Source organism: Macaca fascicularis, chromosome 15, assembly GCF_037993035.2.
Source record: "Macaca fascicularis isolate 582-1 chromosome 15, T2T-MFA8v1.1".
Lineage (NCBI taxonomy): Eukaryota > Metazoa > Chordata > Mammalia > Primates > Cercopithecidae > Macaca > Macaca fascicularis.
Window position 1 is genome coordinate 65,655,875 of NC_088389.1, and position 8,662 is coordinate 65,664,536.

An 8,662-nucleotide genomic window follows, 5' to 3' on the forward strand; every position below is an offset into this window, starting at 1 on the left:
CGGCCCTGGAGTTGATAATTATTCTATCATCACAGCATTAGCTAAAAAGGGCATTATACAAACAGGCTTATGTGGAATTATTTTCATTTATGTCAACAGAGCACTTAGAAAGATTAATGGATGAAAAGAAGTGAAAGCATTAACAGGCATGATATTATTTCTGCATTGTGAGCAATTTGTTTTTACTTGTAGTTTTCACATTATCTTTGGTGGGCATTATTACATTTAGAATAAAAGTTATGCATTTATAAAAAAAAAAAAAAAAAGAGACAAAAATGGCCAGGTGCAGTGGCTCACACCTTCACACCTGTAATCCCAGCACTTTGGGAGGCCAAGAAGGGTGGATCATCTAAGGTTAGAAGTTCGAGACCAGCTTTGCCAACATGGTGAAACCTTGTCTCTACTAAAAATACAAATATTAGCCAGGAATGGTGGCATGTGCCTGTAATCCCAGCTCTTCAGGAGGCTGAGGCAGAAAAATTGCTTGAACCCAGGAGTTGGAGGCTGAAGTGAGCTGAGATCACACCACTGCACTCCAACCTGGGTAACAGAGCAAGGGGCTGGGCGTGGTGGCTCATGCCTGTAATCCCAGCACTTTAAGAGGCCGAAGCGGGTGGATCACCTGAGGTCAGGAGTTCGAGGCCAGCCTGACCAACATGGTGAAACCCCATCTCTACTAAATACAAAAAATTAGCTGGGAGTGATGGCAGGCGGCTGTGATCCCAGTTACTTGGGAGACTGAGGCAGAATTGCTTGAATCCAGGAGGCTACAGTGAGCAGAGATTGCACCATTGCACTCCAGCCTAGCCAAAAAGAGCAAAATTCTATCTCAAAAAAAAAAAAAGTTTTATGTGAAAGTGCCATTATTATTATTATTATTTATTTATTTATTTATTTTATTTATTTATTTTTTTTTGAGACAGAGTCTCGCTCTGTCACCCAGGCTGGAGTGCAGTGACCGGATCTCGGCTCACTGCAAGCCCCGCCTCCCGGGTTCATGCCATTCTCCTGCCTCAGCCTCCCGAGTAGCTGGGACTACAGGCGCCCGCCACCTCGCCCAGCTAGTTTTTTTGTACTTTTTAGTAGAGACAGGGTTTCACTGTGTTAGCCAGGATGGTCTCGATCTCCTGACCTCGTGATCCGCCCGTCTCGGCCTCCCAAAGTGCTGGGATTACAGGCTTGAGCCACCGCGCCCGGCTATTTATTTATTTATTGTTTTTTGAGACAAAGTCTGGCTCTGTCACTCAGGCTGTAGTGCAGTGGCGCTATCTCGGCTCACTGCAACCTCTGCCTCCCGGGTTCACACCATTCTTCTGCCTCAGCCTCTCGAGTAGCTGGGACTACAGGCGCCCGCCACCACACCCGGCTAATTTTTTGTATTTTTAGTAGAAACAGGGTTTCACTGTGCTCGCCAGGATGGTCTCAATCTCCTGACCTCATGATCTGCCCTCCTCGGCCTCCCAAAGTGCTGGGATTACAGGCGTGAGCCACCGCACCCGGCCTTATTATTTTTTTGAGACAGAGTCTTGCTCTGTCACCCAGGCTGGAGTGCAGTGGCACGATCTCGGCTAATGCAACCTCTCCCTCCTGGGTTCAAGCAATTCTCCTGCCTCAGCCTCCCAAGTCACTGGGATCACAGGTGTGTGCCACCACCCCTTGCTAATTTTTGTATTTTTGGTAAAGACAGGGTTTCACCATGTTGACCAGGCTGGTCTCAAACTCCTGACCTCAGGTGATCTGCCTGCCTTGGCCTCCCAAAGTGCTGGGATGACAGGCATGAGTCACCTAAACAGGCCATGTCAGTATTTTATAATCCTATATTACTTTTGATTTATGAGATTGTAAATTCTTTTTTTTTTTTCTTTTTTTTTTTTAGATACAGAGTCTTGCTTTGTCACCCAGACTGGAGTGCAGTGACTGGATCATGGCTCATTGCAGCCTCCTGCCTCAGCCTTAAAAGTAGCTAGGATTACATGCCCACGCCACCATGACCAGATAATTTTTTAAATTTTTTGTAGATAGGGGTTGTGCTGTGTTGCCCAGGATGGTCTTGAACTCCTGGCTTCAAGCAATCCCCCTACCTTGATCTCCCATAGCACTGGGATTAAAGGCATAAGCCAGCACCTAAATTGTAAGTTTTATGAGGTCAGGATTCTTTTTTTTAGACAGAGTCTCTTGCTCTATTGCCCAAGCTGGAGAGTGCAGTGGCCCAATCTTGGCTCACTGCAACCTCCGCCTCCTAGGTTCATGCGATTCTCGTGCCTCAGCCTCATGAGTAGCTGGGATTGCAGGCGTGCGCCACCACACCTGGCTAATTTTTGTATTTTTCAGTAGAGACAGGGTTTCACCATGTTGGCCAGCCTCATCTCGAACTCCTGGCCTCAAGCAATCCATCTGCCTCCGCTTCCCACAGTGCTGGGATTACAGGCATGAGCCACTGTGCTGGGCCCAGGATTCTTGTCTATTTCCAAGCACCAGACTTTGTAGATGTCGAATGCAAGAGGGATAGGGAAAGTGCAGCGGAGTAATTAAGTGTGCTTTTTTGCTGCATCTCTCATCTCTTTTACTTTAATTCTCCAGAGTAACCTCTCCTTACACAGAAAAGATGTTTTGGGGGCCGCCTTGATCTACAAAACCGAAAAATAAAAATAAAAAACTAAACTAAACTAAACTAAAAACCTCACACATGTGATGACATATTTAGGAAGCGCTGTAGACTTGAGAAAATCTTATCAGAAATATGAAAATAAGACTCGATTATGCACTAAGCTTGCTCCTCCTCCTTTGTTCCCATGAGAGAGGGGCACCACCCCACCAGAAACCCTGGAGCTACCCCACACTTCTCACACCTGCACCCCGACTCGATCATTCACTGGCGCCATCCTCCAGTCCAGCCCCTTTTTCCAATCCTGATGAGACTCTCTTTGTTCCAGTTACCACCAACTCCTGCCTTTATTACTGCAACTGCCTCCTAACCAGTTTCTCTGCTCCACTCCTGCTCTTACCACCAAATTCGTGCCTTCTGAGCTACAGCAGTGCTTTAGAGCTTTCTAATATACTAATGTTTCCCTGCCACTCCCCTGTTTACAGACCTTCAGTGACCCCCATCACTCCCTGGAGCAAGTACAAGACCATTCATGGTCCAGCCCGGCCTTAGCTCTCTAGTGTCAGGGGCTCCCATCTTGCTCTAGCCACACATTTCCCAGGCTCCCTCGGGGCCTCTGCATGAGTTGACTTGTTCTTTCTGTTCCTCACCCTTTTGCCTGGCTCTTTCTCATCTCTGCTGTTAAAGTGGATGTCCCTTCCTCCAGGAAGGCGTCCCTGATATTCCCAAGCCCCAAGCCTGGTTCAGTGCTGTCCTTTCAACTCCCACAGATCCCTGTGCTTATCACCTCTAAACTTGCATTGTAGCTTCTTGTTTACTCACCAGCTTCCCTACATGCCTTGTAAGTCCTCCAGAGCTGGGACTGGGACTTGCAAATCTACTACCTAGCACTTGGGAGAGCTCCCACGGCTGAATAAATGAATAATGAATAAATGAAGTACTCTTGTAGGAACTGATTAACACTTTTTCTTCTGCTGCTGCTGTTTTTTTTTTTTTTTTTTTTTTTAGACAGAGTTTCACTCTTGTCGCCCAGGCTGGAGTGCAGTGGTCCAATCTCAGCTCATTGCAACCTCCACCTCCTGGGTTCAAGCGATTCTCTTGCCTCAGCCTCCCAAGTAGCTCGACTTACAGGTGTGCACCACCACGCCCAGCTAATTTTTGTATTTTTAGTACAGATGAGGTTTCACCATGTTGGCCAGACCTCAGGTGATCCACCCACCTCAGCCTTCCAAAGTCCTGAGCCACTGTGCCTGGCACATTAACACTTCTTAAGATGCTCAGTAGACATTCAGAAAAAAATGTCCTAAAAGGACCCATACATGCTCCAAAGAAGGCTTAATTGTCTTAGGATCTAAGAAATCATGTAGGTTTGATTGGCAGGAATTTGGGGGTGAATATATAGATAGGAACTGTGGTGTACTAAGGGGAGGGGGCAGTTGGTTCCCCACAAATGGGGTATTTACCACAAATGGGATAAAATACCCCATCTGTGTATTTTACCACTGACGTTGTTTAACATTGCTGCTGATGGTGACAACAAGAAGCAGACTGACTTTTAGTCAGTTTTATTGTTTTTAAGTTCATTGCCAGTGATGTACCCCCTATTGCCGGCCCCTGGGGAGGACAGCACCCATCCCCACTCCCCCATTTAGGTATGCCACCAGTAAGGAACACTAATTACTGGGTGAGCTGGTCTGTTTTCCTTCCCTCAGCGCTGAGCTGGGAAGCATCCAACCTCCCAAAACTCTGCAGGGCAAGACTGTCTCCCCTGGACTGGGACCCACCTCCCTGTAACTCCTCTAGCACCCCCCACTCTCTCAGGCGAGCCCTCTGAGTCTCCTCCCTGGAGGCTGTCTGTGGGAAGAAATCTTCCCGTGTAGGGATGGGAGGCCTTCCCTTGCATAGGATCTAGCCTGGGATCTAGTCTTGTCTCAGCCACTAACCCACCCTAAGGCCTTGGTCTGGCCCTCAGGGCCTTACTCCGCCTACCTATAAAGCTTGAGGAGTTTGGTGAACTGGGTCCTGAGGACCTTCATGGACCTACCCGAGCTGTGGAAGGGGTGTCAGCCATGGGGATGGGTGGAAGGTGCCCCCTCCAGCCCCCTCTTCCTGCTGTTCTCTCTGACCCGAGTGAGACATTCTACCACAGGGCACTGGCTGGGTTGGGCGTGTCAGCCCATAGGACAGAAGGCAAGTCTGGACAGGTGGACAGTGGAGCCTCGGCCCCAGGGTGGGGTGTGTGTCCTGGAGAACTAGGAGACAGGGGCGGATCCTAGGCAAAGATCAGGGGTGGGAGAGGTGGCTACAGCAGGCTGGCTGCCCTTACCTGGTGACTGTCTCCAGGAACTGCAGAGACAGATGCTGGGCTAGGCTAGGTCCTGGCTCTGCGGTAGGGCTGGGGAGGGGCTGGAGGGTGGAGAACAGCCCCTTGATGAGGTCCCTTGTAGGGTGGGACCCCAGATCGCTTTCTGGGAAGGAAAGACAGTGTCATGAAAGCAGGAGAAATTCAGGTTAGACTATAGGAAGGGCAGACCGGGTGTGGTGGCTCACACCTGTAACCTCAGCACTTTGGGAGGCCCAGGCAGGTGGATCACGAGGTCAAGAGCTCGAGACCATCTTGGCCAACATGGTGAAACCCTATTTCTAATAAAAATACAAAATTAGCCGGGTCTGGTGGCGTGTGTCTGTAATCCCAGCTACTTGGGAGGCTGAGGCAGGAAAATCGGTTGAACCCAGGAGGCAGAGGTTGCAGTGAGCCAGGATCACACCACTGCACTCCAGCCTGGGTGACAGAGCAAGACTCTGTCTCAAAAAAAAAAAAAAAAAGGAAGGGCAGGCGATGGCAGATTAGGGAGAATGAGGTGCCTATTTGGGCTGCCTCTGAGGAGGGAAGAGAAAAGCCGTACCACTCAGTCCCTCCATGGGAAAGGGGGCTGTCTCGTTAGAAGGCAGGGGAGGAAAAGAAACAAACAAAAAAAGGTGTGGAAATGAAAAAAAGAAGGCAGGGGAGGGAGATGGATGGGATGACCTTGGGAACCGCGTAGTCTAGGCCGGTAGCCATAATTCGGAGGATTCGCAGCTGAAGGGGAAGCCCTGGGATATCTGAGGCTTGGATGAGGCCGGCTCTGTGCCTCAGTTGTTCCTCTGGGAAATGGGAAATCTCCTTGGTCACTGCCTACCAAAGGGAGCCCGAAGACAAAGCATCTCCTGACCTGATCACTGAAGACCAGGGAGGCTCCCTTATAAGTTCCTTCTTAAGTCCAAGGGAGCTGAGAGAAACTCTAGCTGCAAAGCAGGCTGAGTGGAGTGGAGAGGGGAAACCTGCACCTTGTGGGGGCAGGGTGGTGCTTTAGGATGCCAGTAGATCAGCCGTCTCAACCCAAAGGCCCCCACAACAACTAGGGGGCATTCTGACCCTGCCCTCCCAGACATTCTGAGCCCCTGGATGAAGCCCCTCTCATCAGACCCCACTTCCCTAATTCTGTCTTTTTGCCCCAGTATCCCTCTGCAAGGCCCCTCAGCCCCTTCATACTTCATTGCACGCCTTTTAATGGCGTGCAATGCACGTGCATGCACGCATTTTATTGCAAGAAAATAAGTGGAGTAGTCTAGCCCTTAGTGGCTATGAGAGAGAAAAGCCTACATGGCTGTGAGAACCCATCGAAGGCACCACATCCAGTTTAGGGGAGCCAGGCAGCAGGTAATGTGGACCCTAAGTTTCTTTCTTTCCTTTCTTTAAAAAAAAAAAAATGGAGACTGGGCAAGGTGGCTCATGCCTGTAATCCCAGCACTTTGGGAGGTCGAGGTGGGTGGATCATGAGATCAGGAGTTTGAGACCAGGCTGGCCAACATGGTGAAACCCTGTCTGTAATAAAAATACAAAAATTAGGTGGGCGTGTTGCGTGCCTGTAATCCCAGCTACTCAGGAGGCTGAGGCAGAATTGCCTGAACCTGGGAGGCAGAGGTTGCATTGAGATCGTGCCACTGCACTCCAGCCTGGGCGACAGAGTAAGATTTCATCTCAGGGGAAAAAAAAAAAAAAATATATATATATATATATATATATGGAACGCTTCACAAATTTGCCTGTCATCCTTATGCAGGGACCCTGCTAGTCTTCTCTGTATCGTTCCAATTTTAATACATGTGCTGCTGAAGCGAGCATGACACTAAGTCTTGAAGAGTGACTTGGCGTTTGCCAGGGAGCGTTATGGGAGACGGCACAGGCACAGGCGGTGGTGTGCTGGAGCCAGTCCAACAGGCTTGTGAGAGCCAAGTGTTCCATTTTCAGGAAGTTTGCAGGCTGCTTGTTAAACACTGCCACCACTAAAAATTAAATTATATAAACATATAATTAAATTATTTGAAAAACAAAGGTAACACATAATCAAAACTCATCACTTCCTAATTATTACTATGTTTTATTGTTATAGGCTCTTCATGGTATTTACATCTGTTGTATCTTTAAGGTGGAGAGTCTGTATGATGATGTGCTCTGCTCATCTCGTCCCACCTCCTTGTTCAGTGACTACACAGTGGTATTTGGAAATAGGCCATCGGGGGAGTATTTGCATCGTTGAAATTGACAAATACTACAAATCAGGGCTTAATTGACTATTCTGTTGATTGCATGGACCAGAGGTTGACAAACTACAGCCTGCAGGCTAAATCCAGCCTGTGAGCTAAGAATAGTTTATGTGTGTGTGTGTGTGTGTGTGTGTGTGTGTCTGTTTTTTTTTTTTTTTTTTTTTTTGAGACAGGCTTTTGCTCTGTCACCCAGGCTGGAGTGCAGTGTCATTATCGTGGCCCACTGTAGCCTTGAACTCCTGGGCGCAAGTGATTCTCCTGCCTCAGCCTTCTAAGTAGCTGAGACTACAGGTGCGTGCCACCATGCTTGGCTAATTTTTGTTTTCTTTTGTAGAGACAGGGTCTTACTATGTTGCCCAGGTTGGTCTTGAACTCCTGGGCTCAAGGGGTCCTCCTGCCTCAGCCTCCCAAAGCCCTGGATTACAGGCCTGGGCTACCATGTCTGGCCTAGGAATGACTTACTTGTTGAATTTGATAGTAATCAAGCATTTGTTCATAGTTTGACTTTGTCATACCCTATGAATTGTAACCATAGGTTGGCTGCAGATGTAAGGGTTGGCAAAAAGTCGAAAAAGCATTCTCTAGAGCATTTAACTTTGTAGAATTTACAATAAAGAGCACTGTATACTTTGGTATGATTTATCTGGTATATTATGTGCTATTTTACAGCTTTATACTATTAAAACTTACAATAAATAGAGGGACATATCTATGCATGCAGTTTTTATAGACATCCAGTTGTTAAGCATTTTCCAGCACACCAGGGTACAGAGGGTTCTAGGCAGAGACAGCTGAGGGAAGTCTGGGTGTGCAAGGCAATGTGAGAGGGGCAATGGAAGGCTGGAGCACTGGGCCCGGTGTGAAGGGCCTTGTGAGCAGGGCTAAGGAGCCACGGGGAGCCATGGACGGATGGCAAGTGCAGGAGTGACCCCATCACATCAGTGGTTAGAAGGTCACATTGACTGCTGTATGAAGATTGGATAGCTGGGGACAGACTATAAGGGAATGAATCAGTGGGGGGAGGGAGATTAATAGTAGCAAACTGTTAAGAGCTCTTATGATAGAGCAGGCCTTCTCCTAAGCACTTCCTATGTATTATTAACTCATTTAGAGTTCACAACAACTTCATGTGGTGGGTATTATCTCCTTTTCACAGATGAGGAAACTGAGGTACAGAGGGATAAAGCAACTAGCGAGCAGCAGAGCTGAGATTTAAGCCCAGGCAGTCTGGCTTCAGAGGTCATATCCTTCCTTTATTTGTTATTTTATTTTTTAGTACAGATGAGGTTTCACTGTGTTGCCTGGGCTGGTCTCAAACTCCTGAGCTCGAGTATTACACCTAGTCTCAGCCTCCCAAAGTGCTGGGATTGCAGACATGAGCCACCATGCCCAGTACAGAACCCATATGCTTAACCACTATATGAAAAAAAAATTCAGCTTTGAAAGATAGAAAGTTGGCAAGAGTTAGTT

At 48.0% G+C, this 8,662-nt stretch overlaps 1 non-coding gene across 1 annotated transcript; it reads right to left on the minus strand.

Moving 5' to 3' along the window:
• Nucleotides 1–6,663: 6,663 nt before the first annotated feature.
• LOC123569326 (U6 spliceosomal RNA) lies at nucleotides 6,664–6,770 on the minus strand. Its single transcript, XR_006692953.2, has one exon. It is a non-coding gene; the product is annotated as a U6 spliceosomal RNA (small nuclear RNA).
• Nucleotides 6,771–8,662: the final 1,892 nt, after the last annotated feature.